Genomic DNA, 12787 nt, shown 5'->3' on the forward strand with positions numbered 1-12787 from the left:
CCAATTTTGTTTCTTAACTTTACTGAAATAATAATTGATAAATTACACTGTGTAACTTGAAGGTACACAGTTTGATATATTGTGAAATGATTACTACAGTAAGGCTAGTTGACATATTTGCCACTTCAATTTTTTTTTTTCCACTTCAATTAATTGCCTGTTTGTGTGTGTATGTGGGGCGGGCGGGGAGGGGGCGGTGAGAATATATATAAGATCTATTCTTAGCAACATGCGAGTATACAATATGGTATTGTTAACTATAGTCACCATACTGTAAATTAGATTCCCAGAAAATATTTATTTTATAACTAGAAGTTTGTACCTTTTGACCAACATCTCTCTGTTTCCCCCAACCCTTGGTAACCACCATATCACAGTTTCTATGAGTTCAGCTCTTTTAGATTCCACATATAAATGAAACAGTACATGATCTGTCTTTCTTGGACCTATTTTGCTAGCTTAATGACCACAATTCTATCCATATTGTTGTAAGTGACAGGAGTTCCTTCTTTCTTATGGCTGAATAATATTCCATTCTATATCTGTATCTCACATTTTCTTTATTCATTCATCCATAGAAAAACACTTAGATTACTTCATGCCTTGGCTGTTATAAATAATGTTGCAGTGAACACAGAGTGAAGATATCTCTTTAAGATAGTGATTTAATTTCCTTTGGATATATATGAAGGAGTAGAGTAGAGTTGCTAGATCATATGGTAGTTGTATTTTTAATTTTTTGAGGAACCTCCATACTGTTTTCCATAGAAGCTGTGCCAATTTATATTTCCTTGTACAATTATTATACAGGGGTTCCCTTTTCTCTACACTCTTGCTAACACTTGTCCTCTTTTGTTATTTTGATAGTAGCCATCCTAACTGGAGTGAGGTCATAATTCCACTTTGGTTTTGATTTGCATATTCTTGATGATTAATGTTTGTCTGTCTTTGGAAAAAATGTTTATGTAAGTATTTTGCCCATTTTTGTATTGAATTTGGGGGGTTGCCCTTGTTTTGGCTGAACTACATTTTTTTTCCAGTTATATTGACAAATAATTGACATATTACTGTATAGGTTTAAGACATACAGCATGATAATTTGATATGCGTATGTTCTGAAATGATTACCACAATAGATTCAGCTAATATCCATCTTCTCATATAGATGCAATAAAAAGAAATGGAAAACAACAGGAAAAATTATCTTTGTGAGAAGAACTCTTAGAATTTATTTTCTTAACATATTTCCTATAGCTATAGTTATCGTGTTGCACACTGATCCCTAATACTTATTTATCTTGCCATTGGAAGTTTGCACTTTTGACCTCCTTTCTTGAATTTCAACTGCCCTTCCCCCTACCTCCTGGTAACCACAAATCTGATCTCTTTTTTATGAGAGTTTTTTTTTTTAATTCCACCTGTAAATGGTATCATACACTATTTGTCTTTCTCTATCTGACTTATTTCACTTAATATAGAATACCTTCAGGGTTCATCCACATTACTGTAAATGGTAGAATTTCCTCATTATTTTTAAAGGGTGAATAATATATATATATATGCCACAATTTCTGTACCCATTTACCCATCATTAGATACTTAGGTTGTTTCCATGTCTTGGCTATTGTAAACAATACTGCAATAAACATGAAGATGCAGATGCTTTTTTCAAGTTAGTGTTTTTGTTTCCTTTAGATATATTCCCAGAAATGGAATTGCTGGATCTTTTTTACTAAAAGATTATTTATTTATTTATTTAAGAGAGAACAAGCAAGAGAATGAAAGAGAGAGCATGAGCAGGGGGAGAGACAGAGGGGCAGAGGTAGAGAGACAAGCAAACTCTCCACTGACCAGGGAGCCAGCAAGGGGCTGGATCCCAGGACGCTGGGATCATGACCTGAGCTGAAAGCAGATGCTCAACTGACTGAGCCACTCAGACATCCCAAAATATACCTTTCACTTATCAATAGTTTTATATATTTAAATATTTGTAATATATTTTATCACATCAAGTGTGAACAGTGGTTTTTTAAAATATATTTTTGTCTTAGTCCATTTTGTCTGCTATAACAAAATATCATAAACTCAGTGAAACAGCAGAAGTTTATTTCTCACAGTTCTAGACACTGAGAAGTCCCAGATAAAAGCACTAACAGATTTGGAGTCTGGTGAGAACCCCTCTCATGGTTCATAGATGCTATCTTCTTTCTTTCTATCTTCTTTCTCTGTCCTCATGTGATGGAAGGGAGTCTAGGGAGTTCTCTGGAGTCTCTTTTATAAGGATACTAATCCCATTCATGAGGGCTGTACCTTTGTGACCTAAGGTTTCACTTTCAATACCATAAATCACCTTGGAGGTTGGGTTTCAATATATACAGCTGAGGTGGGGGAGGGGAGGGATACAAGCTTTCAGACCATAGCAACTTCACTCTAGAAAACAAAGATATTAGCATTCTTTTTCTACAATCTTGCTTTCCCTTTCTTCCTGTTTCTTAAATTCTATTGTCTGTGCTTTTTCTCCGATGTACCTACATTCAGTAGTATTTCCATTTTATTTTAAAATCATATAAAATATTTTCTATTTTATGCTTGTGCTGACTCAAATTCTAAAATTAACAAAAACTGTCTCACCATATATGCCTATACAAAAATCAGGACAGCCAAACCAAATAGTGTACTACGATCAGTAAATTAAAGATGGCCATGCAGGGTTTTTTGTTTTTGTTCTGTTTTTTTTTTTTTTTTTTTCACATTCTTTCCATTAACAATGTAATTAAAGACTTTTTTGCTTATATCTGCCTGGATTCTGTGACTGTTGTGACAAATAGGACATGGCAGAAGCAATGCTGTGTAACCCTTCTGCCCTGATTTTAAGAGATTGCCATTTTCACTTCTGTGTCTTAGACCATCTGTGATTCCTCAAGTGCCATGGAAGCAAGTCTGACTTCCCTGAGCCATAATGCTGAAGATACATCACTTGTAGACACTTTGATAGTCACAATGGGACCTGCGCTTTCATCCATTTCTTTTGAGGCAATAGACTTAGGAATGAATCAGTCTTGTACCCCTCTTACCAGTTCAGCCACCATCTGAGTACTACTGCATAATCTCAATTGATGCCATTTGAAATAGCAGCATTGTCTAGCTAATCAATGCCCATTTTCCTAACCTATAAAATTGTGAGGTTTATTCAAATGATTGTTGCTGTATGTCACTAAATTTCAGGATTTTTTTTATGCTGCAAAAGATAACTAGGAGACCATTGTAGTCCCTTATTTGTTCAAGATTTTTGTTTTCCTAGAATTTTTATTGGATTTTCCTTTTTAACTTGTACAATTTCTGTTTTATATAATTAATTATTTAAAAAAGATAAATCATATCACCTTTTCTCAGGAGTCCTCTTTACCACCAGAGATCTCCCTCCATGTGCTCATTGTCTTATTTCTACATACTTTAATCACTGATTTAATCTTTTTTTTTTTTTTTTTTTTTTGGTCTGATACAAAGCTATCATCCTGGGACCTCCCTTTACTGCTTTTCAATGAAGTCACAGTTTCCTGATCTCATATCTTCCACTTTCATGTTTTAAGTCACTAGTTTAGATGGCTTGGTTTGTGAGATATTTGCTAAGACAGAATGCTTCAGAGGTAAATGTTCTTCCTTGCATATTCAAACAAAAATTATTTGGCTCTTTTTCATGAATGCATAGATTTAGACTTTAGGATTCAAATATATATATTTTTTCTTATCTTCAAAATAATATTTCCATTGTCTTCTAAAATACTGCATTTCGTATAAGAAAGTCAATATTATTTTTATGCTAATTTTAGATAATCTCTTTTGTGCCTTAGGTGTTTCTTCTCATTCCTTGTACTGGTCCATTTTAACAAGTGATTTTTAGTGAGTAAAGTGGTTTTCTGGCATATTCAAGTAATAGATTAAGAAGGGAAAAACTCCCTGCTACTTTTTTTTTCTCATTTTTTGTTACTGTCAGTATGTAGAAATTTAAAAAAATTGTATTTGAAATAATTAGTGTTAAGGATCTGCTACTGGTAGATGACTTATCCATGTAGTGGTTGGTATGAAAGAGACTTTAAAAATGGAAATAAAGAATTATGGCACACCATTCCATTAACATCATTATACATGGTTAGTTGCCAGCTTCCCTGGGATAAATTAAGACACTTTTTTGACAATATTATGAGCAATAGTATAGATTTAAATCTTAAGTCTTAATAATTATTGTCTTTTTTTACATGATTAATAATGATAATCTTGATTTTGAAATTTTTTTTCTAATTTCTGTTATCAATTATTGGCTTCTCCCTCAAAACGCTAAAAGATCCCAGGGGTGGTGTGTGAAGGTCCTAAATTCATAGGAGGTTAGAATTTTGGAGTTACATACCACTCTGATTTTCACACTTTAAATGATAATAAAGCTCAAAAGGAAAATTTAAATAGAATTAATTCAAATGAGAGATTTATGGAATTTCTCTTTCAAACAGATGTTGATAATATAGATAAAAATAACAAGGGATCCCTGGGTGGTGCAGCGGTTTGGTGCCTGCCTTTGGCCCAGGGTGCGATCATGGAGACCCGGGATCGAATCCCACATCAGGCTCCCGGTGCATGGAGCCTGCTTCTCCCTCTGCCTGTGTCTCTGCCTCTCTCTCTCTCTGTGACTATCATAAATAAATTAAAAAAAAAAAAACAAAAAACAAAAAACCAATAATTAACTAAAACTTATTAAAGTAGAGCCAATAAACCAACTGGTTAAAAAAGAAAGAAAAGAAAAGGTAGGTCAGAAAAAAACATATACGTTCAATTGTACATATTATGATTAATGTGCTTTGTGCACACAGTTAATTGTCATTACTGAAGCAAAGCTCATGAATAAAGCGTTAAAAAATCAGTTATAATGAATTAAGAATGCATTCAACACTGTTCGTTTTCTTCCATAGTGTAATGTAAACTTAAAAAAAATATTTTTTTAAATCATTTGTCTCTCTTCCAAGCCATAAAGTGATTATTGATTGGCTCTTTCCTTTTATTTTAATTTAATAAATAAATATATTTATTTCTGGTGCAAAAGGACATTTTTTTTTAAGCATGGGACAGGGCCTATGGGCAGAAGGAGCTGCTGCTGGCTCTTACCTTTCAGATAGGATTTTCCTGTTTTATCCTTCAGAAATGGCTGGTTTTATACCATTTATAAAATTTATAAATAAATTTATTTCTATAACTGCAACTCCTGGTTCACCATTAAGAGGTAAAATAAGGTAAACCACTGATGAGGGGACCTTGATATTTAAAATATGTACAAATGCAAATTGATACAAATATGCATTGATAGAGGCATATAGAGTTTTAATTTGGTGACTACTTAATCTAACTGATTTTTATTAAATCTTTTAGAGACTTTCCATCTTTAGTCATCTTCTTCCTCACCTAAGACCACTGTGTACCATAATAATTACAAATATAAATATTAGTAAAGTTATGACTCAAGAATTTAAAAATATAAGTCCTCATATGCACATTCTTTGTTCTGTATTCTTACTTGACACTAATTGTAATACCTGCTCTGCATGCTTCACAGAATAGTTATAAAATTATATGAAATAATAGACATGAAGAACGCTTTAGTAAGGATCACATGCAATAATATACATGAAGAGCCCTTTAAAAATATAACACACCATATTACTTTTTTTAAAAAAGATTTTATTTATTAATTCATGAGAGACACAGAGACAGAGGCAGAGACTCAGGCAGAGAGAGAAGCCGGCTCCATGCAGGGATCCTGATGTGGGACTCAATCCCAGGACTCCGGGATCATGCCTTGAGCTGAAGGCTAAACCGCTGAGCCACCCAGGCACCCCAACACACCATATTACTGTAAAAGTGTTTTTAAATTTTTTTATTTAAGATTTTCAGCAACCTTTTAAAGGTGAAAGATGGATGCTGTTAATAAGAAGGAAAGCACAATAAGATCCAGATAAAATATTCAAGAATAATAAAAGATCTGCATAAGCTCTTCCTTGGATTCAGTAAAGTCTAACGCTTTTAACCAGCTCCTACCCTTCTACATGTATCTACTGCGTCTGGTGACCAAATACAGATTATCGGTGAAGTGTTGGTGCCACTTAGAACCCTCCAGGACTCTAATAGATCTCCAGATTATACCCTGACACCTGAAATCAGAGGAAGGCTCTCTTAGTTTTATTTTTTAAAAAGATTTTATTTATTTATTTGAGAGAGAAAGTGTGGGTGGGGAGGTGGCAGGGCAGAGGGAGTGGGACAAGCAGACTCCCCACTGAGCAGGGAGCCCAACCTGGCACTTGATCCCAGGACCTGAGATCACCACCTGAGCCAAAGGCAGATGTTTAACTGACTGAGCCACCCAGGTGTCCCAGCTGTCTTAGTTTTAATTTAGTCTAGAGACATATTTGAACATATGTGCAATACCCTATCAAGTATATTGATTGTTTTAGCAGCACTTAAATCAAAGTTACTTTTTTAGTGCGTATGTCCTTTCCAGTGAAATAAGGGGCACGTTATCTCCAAAAGTAGAATCTATTTGGCATTAAAAAAAGGAGGCCCTAAAAATTTGCCAATTATATTCTTAAAATAATAAGTACTTTTTAAAACAGTATTAGCAGGGTGTAAATTTTGATTTAAAAAACAAATTCATGGCTTTAGTCAAAGCAAATTGACTCTACTTTTAAAAATTTATTTTATTTTATATAATTCAATTAATTAACATATAGTGTATTATTAGTTTCAGAGGTAGAGGTCAGTGATTTATCAGTTGCATATAACACCCAGTGCTCATTACATCAAGTGCCCTCCTTAATGCCCATCACCCAGTCATCCCATCCCCCTCATCTGGGAATATTACTCAGCCATCCAAAAAAATGAAATCTTACCATTGACATCAATGTGGATGAAATTAGAGGGTATTATGCTAAGAGACTCATTACTTTTATTTACTTATTTTTATTTTTATTTTTTCACACTGAGACACATTTTAATCAAACTTTTAAAAGCCAAAGACCGAAAGGGACACCTGAATGACTCAGTTGATTAAGCATCTAACTCTTGGTTTCGGCTTAGGTCATGATCTCAGGATATTTATTTATTTATTTATTTATTTATTTATTTATTTATTTTTTGTTGTTTTTTGCTGTTTTCTTTTTTTTTTTTAATTGGTGTTCAATTTACCAACATACAGAATAACCCCCAGTGCCCGTCACCCAATCATTCCCACCCCCCGCCCTCCTCCCCTTCTACCACCCCTAGTTCGTTTCCCAGAGTTAGCAGTCTTTACGTTCTGTCTCCCTTTCTGATATTTCCCACACATTTCTTCTCCCTTCCCTTCTATTCCCTTTCACTATTATTTATATTCCCCACATGAATGAGAACATATAATGTTTGTCCTTCTCCGACTGACTAACTTCACTCAGCATAATACCCTCCAATTCCATCCACGTTGAAGCAAATGGTGGGTATTTGTCGTTTCTAATAGCTGAGTAATATTCCATTGTATACATAAACCACATCTTCTTTATCCACTCATCTTTCGATGGACACCGAGGCTCCTTCCACAGTTTGGCTATTGTGGCCATTGCTGCTATAAACATCGGGGTGCAGGTGTCCCGGCGTTTCATTGCATCTGTATCTTTGGGGTAAATCCTCAACAGTGCAATTGCTGGGTTGTAGGGCAGGTCTATTTTTAACTGTTTGAGGAACCTCCACACAGTTTTCCAGAGTGGCTGCACCAGTTCACATTCCCACCAACAGTGTAAGAGGGTTCCCTTTTCTCTGCATCCTCTCCACATTTGTGGTTTCCTGCCTTGTTAATTTGCCCCATTCTCACTGGTGTGAGGTGGTATCTCATTGTGGTTTTGATTTGTATTTCCCTGATGGCAAGTGATGCAGAGCATTTTCTCATATGCATGTTGGCCATGTCTATGTCTTCCTCTGTGAGGTTTCTCTTCATGTCTTTTGCCCATTTCATGATTGGATTGTTTGTTTCTTTGGTGTTGAGTTTAATAAGTTCTTTATAGATCTTGGAAACTAGCCCTTTATCTGATATGTCATTTGCAAATATCTTCTCCCATTCTGTAGGTTGTCTTTTAGTTTTGTTGACTGTATCCTTTGCTGTGCAAAAGCTTCTTATCTTGATGAAGTCCCAAGAGTTCATTTTTGCTTTTGTTTCTTTTGCTTTAGTGGATGTATCTTGCAAGAAGTTACTGTGGCCGAGTTCAAAAAGGGTGTTGCCTGTGTTCTCCTCTAGGATTTTGATGGAATCTTGTCTCACATTTAGATCTTTCATCCATTTTGAGTTTATCTTTGTGTCTGGTGCAAGAGAGTGGTCTAGTTTCATTCTTCTGCATGTGGATGTCCAATTTTCCCAGCACCATTTATTGAAGAGACTGTCTTTCTTCCAATGGATAGTCTTTCCTCCTTTATCGAATATTAGTTGACCATAAAGTTCAGGGTCCACTTCTGGGTTCTCTATTCTGTTCCACTGATCTATGTGTCTGTTTTTGTGCCAGTACCACACTGTCTTGATGACCATAGCTTTGTAGTCCAACCTGAAATCTGGCATTGTGATGCCCCCAGATATGGTTTTCTTTTTTAAAATTCCCCTGGCTATTCGGGGTCTTTTCTGATTCCACACAAATCTTAAAATAATTTGTTCTAACTCTCTGAAGAAAGTCCATGGTATTTTGATAGGGATTGCATTAAACGTGTATATTGCCCTGGGTAACATTGACATTTTCACAATATTAATTCTGCCAATCATGAGCATGGAATATTTTTCCATCTCTTTGTGTCTTCCTCAATTACTTTCAGAAGTGTTCTATAGTTTTGAGGGTATAGACCCTTTACATCTTTGGTTAGGTTTATTCCTAGGTATCTTATGTTTTGGGTGCAATTGTAAATGGGATTGACTCCTTAATTTCTCTTTCTTCAGTCTCATTGTTAGTGTATAGAAATGCCACTGATTTCTGGGCATTGATTTTGTATCCTGCCACGCTACCAAATTGTTGTATGAGTTCTAGCAATCTTGGGGTGGAGACTTTTGGGTTTTCTATGTAGAGTATCATGTCATCGGCGAAGAGGGAGAGTTTGACTTCTTCTTTGCCAATTTGAATGCCTTTAATGTCGTTTTGTTGTCTGATTGCTGAGGCTAGGACTTCCAGTACTATGTTGAATAGCAGTGGTGAGAGTGGACATCCCTGTCTTGTTCCCGGTCTTAGGGGAAAGGCTTCCAGTGCTTCCCCATTGAGAATGATATTTGCTGTGGGCTTTTCGTAGATGGCTTTTAAGATGTTGAGGAATGTTCCCTCTATCCCTACACTCTGAAGAGTTTTGATCAGAAATGGATGCTGTATTTTGTCAAATGCTTTCTCTGCATCTAATGAGAGGATCATATGGTTCTTGGTTTTTCTCTTGCTGATATGATGAATCACATTGATTGTTTTACGGGTGTTGAACCAGCCTTGTGTCCCGGGGATAAATCCTACTTGGTCATGGTGAATAATTTTCTTAATGTACTGTTGGATCCTATTGGCCAGTATCTTGTTGAGAATTTTTGCATCCATGTTCATCAGGGATATTGGTCTGTAATTCTCCTTTTTGGTGGGGTCTTGGTCTGCTTTTGGAATTAAGGTGATGCTGGCCTCATAGAACGAATTTGGAAGTACTCCATCTCTTTCTGTATTTCCAAAGAGCTTTAGGAGAATAGGTATGGTTTCTTCTTTAAACGTTTGATAGAATTCCCCTGGGAAGCCAACTGGCCCTGGTCTCTTGTGTCTTGGGAGGTTTTTGATGACTGCTTCAATTTCCTCCCTGGTTATTGGCCTGTTCAGGTTTTCTATTTCTTCCTGTTCCAGTTTTGGTAGTTTGTGGCTTTCCAGGAATGCATCCATTTCTTCTCGATTGCCTAATTTATTGGTGTATAGCTGTTCATAATATGTTTTTAAAATCGTTTGTATTTCCTTGGTGTTGGTAGTGATCTCTCCTTTCTCATTCATGATTTTATTAATTTGAGTCTTCTCTCTCTTCTTTTTAATAAGGCTGGCTAATGGTTTATCTATCTTGTTAATTCTTTCAAAGAACCAACTCCTGGTTTTGATGATCTGTTCCACAGTTCTTCTGGTCTTGATTTCGTTGAGTTCTGCTTGAATCTTTAAACTCCCTTCTTCTCCTGGGTGTAGGATCTATTTGCTGTTTTTTCTCTAGCTCCTTTATGTGTAAGGTTAGCTTTTGTATTTGAGTTCTTTCCAGTTTTTGAATGGATGCTTGTATTGTGATGTGTTTCCCCCTTAGGACTTCTTTCGCTGCATCCCAAAGATTTTGAACGGTTGTATCTTCATTCTCATTAGTTTCCATGAATCTTTTTCATTCTTCCTTAATTTCCTGGTTGACCTTTTCATCTTTTAGCAGGATGGTCCTTAACCTCCACGTGTTTGAGGTCCTCCCAAACTTCTTGTTGTGATTTAGTTCTAATTTCAAGGCATTATGGTCTGAGAATATGCAGGGGACGATCCCAATCTTTTGGTATGGTTCAGACCCGATTTGTGACCCAGTATGTGGTCTATTCTGGAGAAAGTTCCATGTGCACTTGAGAAGAATGTGTATTCAGTTGAGTTTGGATGTAAAGTTCTGTAGATATCTGTGAAATCCATCTGGTCCAGTGTATCATTTAAAGCTCTCGTTTCTTTGGAGATGTTGTGCTTAGAAGACCTATGGAGGGTAGAAAGAGCTAGATTGAAGTCACCATGTATAAGTGTATTATTATCTAAGTATTTCTTCACTTTGGTTAATAATTGATTTATATATTTGGCAGCTCCCACATTCGGGGCATATATATTGAGGATTGTTAAGTCCTCTTGTTGGATAGATCCTTAAGTATGATATAATGTCCCTCTTCATCTTTCACTACTGTCTTCGGGGTAAATTTTAGTTTATCTGATATAAGGATGGCTACCCCTGCTTTCTTTTGAGGACCATTCGAATGGTAAATGGTTCTCCAACCTTTTATTTTCAGGCTGTAGGTGTCCTTCTGTCTAAAATGAGTCTCTTGCAGACAGCAAATAGATGGGTCCTGCTTTTTTATCCAGTCTGAAACCCTGAGCCTTTTGATGGGATCATTAAGCCCGTTCACGTTCAGAGTTACTATTGACAGATATGGGTTTAGTGTCATCATGATATCTATTCAGTCCTTGTTTTTGTGGACTGTTCCACTGAACTTCTTCTTAAAGGGGAATTTTAAGAGTCCCCCTAAAATTTCTTGCAGAGCTGGTTTGGAGGTCACATATTCTTTCAGTTGCTGCCTGTCTTGGAAGCTCTTTATCTCTCCTTCCATTTTGAATGAGAGCCTTGCTGGATAAAGTATTCTTGGTTGCATGTTCTTCTCATTTAGGACCCTGAATATATCCTGCCATCCCTTTCTGGCCTGCCAGGTCTCTGTGGAGAGGTCTGCTGTTACCCTAATACTCCTCCCCATAAAAGTCAGGGATTTCTTGTCTCTTGCTGCTTTAAGGATCTTCTTTTTATCTTTGGAATTTGCAAGCTTCACTATTAAATGTCGAGGTGTTGAACGGTTTTTATTGATTTTAGGGGGGGATCTCTTTATTTCCTGGATCTGAATGCCTGTTTCCCTTCCCAGATTAGGAAAGTTTTCAGCTAGAATTTGTTCAAATACATATTCTGGCCCTCTGTCCCTTTCGGCGCCCTCGGGAACACCAATTAAACGTAGGTTTTTCTTCCTCAGGCTGTCGTTTATTTCCCTTAATCTATCTTCATGGTCTTTTAATTGTTTGTCTCTTTTTTCCTCAGTTTCCCTCTTTGCCATCAACTTGTCTTCTATGTCACTCACCCGTTCTTCCACCTCGTTAACCCTCGTCGTTAGGACTTCTAGTTTGGATTGCATCTCATTCAATTGATTTTTAATTTCTGCCTGATTAGCTCTAAATTCTGCAGTCATGAAGTCTCTTGAGTCCTTTATGCTTTTTTCTAGAGCCACCAGTAGCTGTATAATAGTGCTTCTGAATTGGCTTTCTGACATTGAATTGTAATCCAGATTTTGTAACTCTGTGGGAGAGAGGACTGTTTCTGATTCTTTCTTTTGAGGTGAGGTTTTCCTTCTAGTCATTTTGCTCAGTGCAGAGTGGCCAAAAGCAAGTTGTATTGGGAAAAGGAGAAAAAGAGAGGAGAGAAAGAAGGAAAGAAAAGAGAAAGAGGAAAAAAAAAAGGAAGAAAAAAACGAAAAAAAAGAAGAAAAAGAAAGAAAGAGAAAGAAAGGAAAAAAAGGGGGTGTGGGAAGGAAACAAATCAAAAAGAAAAACAAAACAAAACAAAACAACAACAACAACAAAAAAAAAGAAAAAAGAACCACGGGGGAGTATCTTCTGATTCTGTGTACTGTAAGTCCCTCGACTTCCCCTGGAACTTGTCAGTCTAGCTGGTCTTCTGGGGGAAGGTCCTGTGGTGCTGATTTTCAGGTGTTAGCACTTGGGAGAGCTGCTCTGTCCCTGCTTGGTGCAGGGCTCAGGGGGGTTGTTTACCCCGTGAGGCCGCAGGAGGAACAGCCCCAGTGGCGGGGCCAGCTCTGGAGCCCTGGAGTCAGCCCCCGCAGTAGCTCCAGAGCTCTCCGTCTGCAGGGCCTGGAGGCTCCGGGCGGGGCCGCTGATCTGCTCAGCTCGGGGCAGGAGCGTCCTTGGGGTCCTGGGCCCTCCCGGCCTCTGCCTGTCCCGGGGGAGGCCGGATCCTG

The 12787-nt window shown here is 37.0% G+C and overlaps 1 long non-coding RNA gene across 1 annotated transcript in view; it reads right to left on the reverse strand.

Annotated features, from left to right (window-relative positions):
• LOC111098738 overlaps window positions 1–12787 on the reverse strand; it is an 89890-nt gene that overhangs the window by 60672 nt on the left and 16431 nt on the right. The window lies entirely within an intron of this gene.

The sequence above is a fragment of the Canis lupus genome, chromosome 14 (genome assembly GCF_011100685.1).
Source record: "Canis lupus familiaris isolate Mischka breed German Shepherd chromosome 14, alternate assembly UU_Cfam_GSD_1.0, whole genome shotgun sequence".
Lineage (NCBI taxonomy): Eukaryota > Metazoa > Chordata > Mammalia > Carnivora > Canidae > Canis > Canis lupus.